This window comes from Lycium ferocissimum, chromosome 4, assembly GCF_029784015.1.
Source record: "Lycium ferocissimum isolate CSIRO_LF1 chromosome 4, AGI_CSIRO_Lferr_CH_V1, whole genome shotgun sequence".
Lineage (NCBI taxonomy): Eukaryota > Viridiplantae > Streptophyta > Magnoliopsida > Solanales > Solanaceae > Lycium > Lycium ferocissimum.
Window position 1 is genome coordinate 6412115 of NC_081345.1, and position 8611 is coordinate 6420725.

Below are 8611 nucleotides of genomic sequence, written 5' to 3' on the forward strand. Positions count from 1 at the left end.
TTAACCTAGGTAATGAACTTTAAAATTCCAAATGCGATTTGCTAAGCAGAAACTAGGTAGAGGAGGGGCTTATATTGAATTAGACAAGTTCAAGGTTTAAACGTATTGAAATCACACAAGGGAGGAGGTCGACTCATGTTCTGCATACTAGAGTACTAAAGGTGAATCAAACATCCATCTTTGCTAAGTTAATCATGCTTAGATCCATACCATATTTAGCAAATAAGAACACAAAAGAAACTGAAAATCAAGCTAGCTACAAAAAGGAATTTCTAAATGATAACAGAGTTAAAAACGAAAAAAAGAACAAAATTACTTCCTGAACTCAAACAAAATTATAACCTCAACTGATTCATACAAAAACTAGAAACACACAGAAATAAATAAATAAAGTTAAGATGAGAAAGAGGATTACCTTTTTTTCGAGCAGCGACGGGGGCGACGAGAGTCGAGTCGATCACCTTTGAACTAACGCGACAACTAACTCGAACTCAAAATATTTTAACTTGTTCCGATAATTCAAGAACTAGACTTATAAGAGAACATTTCTTGTTTAAAGCTTAGTAATTGAAAGGTCCAGAACTTGGGGGTGTTAAAACTTTTTTTTGAATGAAGAAATGGAATAGAACCCCAAATGCGGTCTAGGTTTCAAATTGAACGATGTGGGACTTTTCCTTTTAGGTACGGACTTGAAACTAGTTTGCACTTCAATTGATTTTTTCAAAATTCAAGTGCAGACGGGCTGTTTCTGCAGGTTCGTACTCAATCAAGGAAAAAGAAGAGAAAATGTGAGGAGAGAGGAGATTGTTACCGTTTGGGTTGAAGAAATTGACAAAGATTAATAAATTTCTTTACCCAAATTAGTGAAGCAAAGGTTGTGGTTACTGAAAAGTGCTTGGAATCTTATCTGACTATGGCTTTAACAGCTGGGTTTGCGTGGTGAAGGGATTCGATGTTGAGGTTGAAGGGAATTAGTGTAGGGGTTCATTTGTTTTTTTTTTTTTGAAAATAAGAAAAGGGAAGCTGGTTGTTTAATTGGTGGCGTCGGGCCGGGTCTTGAATGTTTTGGGCTGATGGTTTTGGGTCTAGGGCGCTGATAAGAATTATCTAGAATTTGAATTTAAATTGCAGCCATTTCATTGGAAATTGTCATGCCCCGAACCATGGCCTGGGCGTAACACAGCAGTCGGTGCCTGACTGCATGTGACCGAGCGAACCACATGGCTTGTTGAATCATCATGAGGCATACATGAGCGGAAATATAACGTGAAGTTCATGATGAACTCTTATAAAACATAGTAAGTCATAATATTAAACATAAGTACTTGATTAAGTCATGAATGCGGACAATATCATAAATGAGCCAAATCGGCTAACCAACTCTGGAAGTCTAACATGACACTGGTCTTGTCTATGAAACCTCTAACATGACTCTGAAACACGTAACATACTTGCTATGACAAGGCCCCCAGCATACCTTTAGATGCAAAACTAAATAAAGAAAGACAATGCCTAAACCCCGAATGAGATGGGGCTCACCAATAAGCTGGTACGCGCCTATCCTAATGAGCAGAGGCGTCGTCCTGTGAATCCGTACCTGCATCGTGAAATACAGGCCTCCGAGCAATAAAAGGGGACGTCAACACATTGAATGTACTGGTATGTAAAGCAACTAAAAGAAATAACATGGGACATGAAATAACATGATAAGAACTGAAACTGAAAACCTGGACATGAACATGAGCATGAGCATGGGTACTTATATATATATAACATAAGTAAAACATGATAAGTAGGGAAAGCATTTCATAAATCGACAACATGATATCACCACGTGGATACGTGGAGTGCAGTACCTACTGCCGGACCAATGAGCCCCATGCCTTGCTAGGGTATAAGATGGTAACGTGCACGATGGATCTATTCGGTGTAAAATTAAGGAATCGTCCCCTAGCGGGGCGGAGCGATCCTTGTCCTACGGTGGCTACGTAGTTTCAGGCTATCTGAGCCTTCTCGGTAATTCGTGCAACTCCCAAAAACATGAACATGATATTATTGGCTAAGAAGCCCATGATTTTCGTGACTTAGCTTGTGCTTGACTTGTAATCATGATTTCACGAAATAACTTGTAAATATGGTTTCATGAAATAACTTGTATTTAGCATGTAGGTATCTTGTATCATGGCATGAAAGTAATTATATAATATAGTTGCATGAAAACTTGTAGACATGTAGGATATTTGTCACGACCCGGCTACGGTAACCGTGACGGAAGTATCAGGGCTAAGCCAACACCGCTCGTTCGTTACTCTATACACTCTCATTCATAATATACACTCATAATCATGGAAAACTAATAACATTTGAAACATGTTTACTTTATATACATAAGCCCTTCGGCTACCAAAATATATGTATATATACATGCATATACATGAAAGACTGTGAGACCATACTACCCACACTGCGTATCTACGAGCCTCTACTAGAGTACTAGACATATGAACGGGACAGGACCCCGTCATGCCCAACATGAATATATATATACCAAAAGAATAATCATTAGCACCTTCGAAAAATGGAGTGCTCTTCAAATCAGCTAACAGCTCCTATGAGTCTGGATCGCCTCCCTGCCTACCTGTGGGCATGAACACAGCGTCCAAAGAAAACGGACGTCAGTACGAACATTGTACTGAGTATGTAAGGCAAGAATGAAATAAACATAATAGAGAAATCATAAGGTATAAGATGAAGACATAACCTCTGAATGGGTACATTTTATACATATATCATACGTAGCATATCATATAAATTACCATAGTGTATACATCATCATATCATACATACATCATCATACCATTCATACATCATCATCGTTAACCCGCGTCTGGGTAACCATCATATGCAGCCCACTAGTGGTGTCATGCCCGGCCCTCTAGGCTCGGTGTAAACATAGCAGCCTGCTTTAGCGGTGACATGCCCGACCCTCTAGGCGCGGTGTAATCCCGCGCTCTGACCCGCCGTAGCGGTGACATGCCCGGCCATCTAGGCGCGGTGGAATCGTATCATCGTACATGTCATATACTTATCATTATTATTCATCTCATAGGCATATCATGGCTTTATCATAATTCAACATCATTAAGCATTTATCATCAAACAAACATTAGAACTTGAGGGCAACTATAGCTGTGTCGGGGTGACATAAGGTCGTGAACCCCCGATTACGTTATGGAGTAATCATGAGCGTTATACCTCATCTTGGAGGGACTAACGTTTTAAGGTGAGTACACATAAGGAAAAACATCAATAAATCATAGTCGACATCATTAACTTCATAAAGACATCATATCATGAACTCTAGGATCTTTAGACTTAAGCTCATCATTATCATTATCGTATTCATAATGCACCTCTCATGTTATATAGTGATTCATGAACATAGACTCTTTGTTTCCTTGAAGATAGGGAATTCATGAAGAAGATGGAATTTCATGTCATAAGACTCATGCCTTAGAAAGAAAGGACTAGCCTCACATACCTTTGTCGTTTAACTATTCTATTGCTTGCTCGTTCTCCTTTAATGCACACGTTTTACCTTCAAGAGAATTCGTATCGACATTAGCTACACAATTATATGAATGGGCTTACTAAAGCTAAAAAAAAATTGGCAGCATTTCCTTTGTTTATATTACTTCCTCCATATTCCATATTAACTCCCAAACATTCATAACAACCATCACAATATCATAGATAACAATCATCGTTCATTTGTATTTTCCACATTTCACAATTCCACTTTGAATTCTCCATAATCATGACCAAAGTTCACTATCATGTTCTTTTATATATCATACTTATTCCGTATTCTAAATGTCATTCATAACATATTTACAATCTCAACATATCCATTTTCATGATTTATTTCAACTACCACTCAACAATGATACTATTCACACATTTATGGCCCATTTCCTATACTCTTCTACAATCCAAGTGTTTCAACCTATCAATACTTCAAACATCATGAAAATACCATAAAACTTACCTTAGGTGATGGTAGAATAAGTCTTGAGTGGAATACTCTTCTTGCACCAAAAACCCTAGTTCACTTTTCTTGGAATTTCTTGACTTAGATGACTTTGATGTGCTTCACAAACTTAATTCTTGTTGGTTTGATGAAGTTGATCATCAAATTTCCTTGAATTCTTGTGGATGAAGTGTATGGAATGTTCTAGAGGTCTTGAGAGAGATGAAGGAATGTGTGGAATGAAATAAATGAAGTTGGGATCACATTTAAAGACTTGGAATAGTTCTGCCCATCGGGAGTTCCACGGACTCTTCCACGGTCCGTGGAACATTGTGTTGGCCGTGGTTCTGGTCGTGGTTCACGACCAGCCAATCATGATTTCTGCTGGGACTTCCACGGACCCTTCCACGGTCCGTGGAACATTCCATGGTCCGTGGAACATGGTCGTGAAACCCACAGTTTAACCGAAGTTGTTCCCATCGTCTCGTTTGATCTCCAATCCTTATGGAACCTTCTTGACACTTATTTAGCACTTCATTAACAATCTAAAGGACATTATAACTTTTCCCCATAACATCATTAAGTCATCATTAATTCGAGACTCGTAAATCTTGCCGACACATGACATATACCTTACTTTCCTTAACAACTTTCTTCTCTTACCTTGAATGCCTTCGAAAATCTTAATTAGGACCATTAAAGACTATTTCTTGCTTGTCCAAACATCGCATATGTCATTCCCTCCGTTGGTCTATTCACTGTACGCTAACGGGGATTTTCCGAGGTGTAACAATATTAATGAAATAATCATTCTTAGTTAAAAACATGCATGCAAGAACCCATGGAATACAAGATATGAGTTTTCATGAATTACGGACTGATTCTCAATAATCATATGGAGTTATTAAGAACACAATGATAGAATAATAGCAATTCATACATAATCTATTCATGGACATGGACCTAGGGTTGTCATGAACATGGTGTAGAAACACTAGTTTTAGTAGAGAATCATAATTTATGGATTATGAGGCGTGGGGAAGAACAATGATGTTCCCACACGTAGATAGTAACTCTACATACCTGGTAATGCTCCAAACTTGAATTAAAGATTTTAACTTTGAAGAAGATTTCCAAAATCTTGAATTCTCGAATCTTGAGATGGGTTTTCTTGAAAATCCTAGTTTAGGAACAATGATTTCTTGCTTAGATTATTAGAGTATATGTTAGAATTGAGTTGGAAGGGTTTGGATTGACTTACCTTGATGTTTTGGATTGTTGCTAGGGCTTGGAATTGTGAATAATGAAATAAAAGAACTGAAGGCTTGAATTTATACAAAAGTGAGGCGGAAGTTATATGGACATATTATACGGTCCGTAAAAAGTTATACGGTCCGTTTAATATGACCATATTTTATCATGGCTGAAAACAGAACGTCGATTTGAAGTTTCATGAAGTACAGACGAGTTATACGGTCCGTATAAAATTATATGGGCCGTATAACAAGTTCGTATAACATGATCAGTGATTGGACTGCTCTATAATCCTTCAGTAAAATGGCCATAACCTTTTGTACAGATGTCTCCGTGACCCCCATAATATACCGTTGGAAAGGTATTTCAAAGGGCTACAACTTTTATTTAAGAAGGTTTCCCAAATTCCAAATTAATAAAGGGGTTACGATCATTGGAAGTACGACCTTCTACAAACTCACTTGCAAACATGGCCCGTAGAGTGGCTTCCAACTTTGCTTTGCCCAAAGACATTTCTTATGACTTGATTAGTTTTCAAAACACTTCCTATAACCCTCATATTGGTTCCATTATATTATCATCTTATGAGTTAAACCTTCGCCCGAAGCTATGAGGTGTTACAATATCTCCCTCTTGGGATCATTCCTCGAATGATGGGTCATAGTTAAGAATATGGCTGGACATGGCTTGACTGCATGAACGTGAAGGAAACATGACATGAAACATTGAGACTAAACTAACATGACATGGTTACATGGAAACGTGAATACTGAGACATGATCATGGGCACTGGATACATGACATGAGCGTGGAACATGAGACATAACATGACATGGGCTATGGAAAGTTACCTTGAGAGTTCTCTGCTTGCTCTTCAAACAAAAATGGGTGCTTGGACTTCATATCCTCCTCGGCTTCCCATGTAGCTTCCTGAACTTTCTGACTCCTCCACGGGACTTTCACTGAAGCTACTTCCTTAGTTCTTAACTTGCGAACCTGACGGTCAAGAATGGCTACGGGGATCTCCTCATAGGTCAAACCATCCTTAACTATTATAGTATCAATAGGAACAACCAACGACGGTTCTCCTACACACTTTCTCCACATGGACACATAAAACACGGGATGTACAACAGCCAAATCTTGTGGCAACTCAACTTCATAGGCTACTAGACCAACCTTTCGCAGAATTCTGTAAGGTCCAATATATCTGGAACTGAGCTTCCCTTTCTTGCCAAATCTCATAACACCCTTCATGGGTGAGACTTTAAGGAACACCCAATCGTTAGCTCGAAAATTCTAAGTCCCTTTGCCTCGCATCTGTAAGACTTCGGCGACTACGAGCCGTTTTCAAACGCTCTGTATTAACTTAACTTTCTCCATAGCTTGGTAAACCTAAATCTGGTCCTAACAACTGCAACCACCAACTTCGAACCAACCAATTGGTGATCTACACCTTCGCCCATACAGAGCTTCAAACGGTGCCATCCCAATGCTAGCATGATAACTGTTATTATAGGAAAACTCGATGAGAGGTAAGTGGTCATCCCAATTACCCTTGAAATCTAGGACACATGCTCTCAACATGTCCTCAAGGGTCTGAATAGTGCGCTCTGCCTGGCCATCTGTTTGTGGATGAAAAGCTGTGCTGAGGTTCACTTTGCTACCCAATCCTTTGTGAAAGGATTTCCAGAAGTTTGCGGTGGTAGAGCACCACGATCTGAAATAATAGACATGGGGGTCCTATGCAATCTGACAATTTCATTAACATATAACTTGGCGTAATCCTCTGCTGAATCTGTGGTCTTGTCTGGCAAAAAGTGCGCCAATTTAGTAAGCCGGTCAACGATTACCCAAATAGAGTCATGTCTCCTGGCTGAACGAGGTAGACCTGATACAAAGTCCATATTGATCATTTCCCATTTCCAGACAGGAATATCAATATTCTGAGCCAAGCCACCAGGCCTCTGGTGTTCGGCTTTCACTTGTTGACAATTCGGACACTTAGCTACAAAATCTGCCACATTCTTCTTTATATCATTCCACAAATAAATCTCCTTAAGATCATGATACATCTTAGTGGAACCTGGGTGAATGGAATACACAGGAATTGTGAGCTTCTGACATGATTCGCTCTCTGAGCCCATCTACATCTGGAACACACAATCTACCTCGGTACCTCAAGGTACCATCATCTCCCCCTTGTTCGAAAGCCGTCGTCTTATGCTTATGAGTCCCCTCTTTCAGCTGCAACAAGTAAGGATCATTAAACTGTTTCTCTTTGACTTCAACCACTAAAGAGGAAAGGGCTCTATTCTGAACAACTACACCACCATCCTCGGAGTCCAAAAGTCGAACTCTAAGACTAGCCAAACGGTGAACTTCCCTGGTCATAACTCTCTTATCTGTATCAATGTGGGCTAAACTCCCCATGGAACGCTGACTAAGAGCATCAGCTACAACATTCGCTTTTCCCGGATGATAAAGAATATCCACGTCATAATCCTTAAGCAATTCGAGCTATCTCCTTTGCCTAAGATTCGGCTCCCTTTGCTTGAAGATATCTTTGCTTTTATAATATGTGAAAATATCAACATGCACTCCATACAACTAATGACGCCATATCTTAAGTGCAAAAACTACGGTACCGCCAACTCTAAGTCATGAGTCGGATAATTCTTTTCGTGAACCTTGAGCTGACGAGATGCATAAGCTACAACCTTACCATGATGCATTAAGACACATCCGAGACCAACTCCCGAAGCATCACAATAAACCACGAACCCTTCAATTCCCTCTGGCAGCGTCAAAACTGGAGCAGAAGTCAATCTCTTCTTCAACTCTTCAAAGCTTTGCTCACAAGCATCTGACCATTGGAACTTAACTTTCTTCTGAGTCAACTTAGTCAACGGAGTAGAGATAGAAGAAAATTCTTCTACGAAGCGACGATAATAGCCCGCCAGACCCAAGAAACTTCTTATATCAGAAATTGAGGTGGGTTTGGGCTAACACCTTACGTCATCAATCTTCTGAGAATCAACTTTAACACCTTCACCTGAGATCACATGGCCTAAGAACGCCACTGATTTAAGCCAAAACTCACACTTTGAGAATTTAGCAAAAAGTTCGCGATCTTCAAGAGTCTACAACACTATTACGAGATGTTACGCATCGGCCTTATTATGGGAATACACCAAAATATCATCAATGAATACAATGACGAATAAGTCGAGATAAGGCTTGAAGACACTGTTCATAAGATCCATGAAAGTAGCTAGCGCATTTGTCAACCCAAATGACATAACAAGAAATTCAAAATGGCCATAA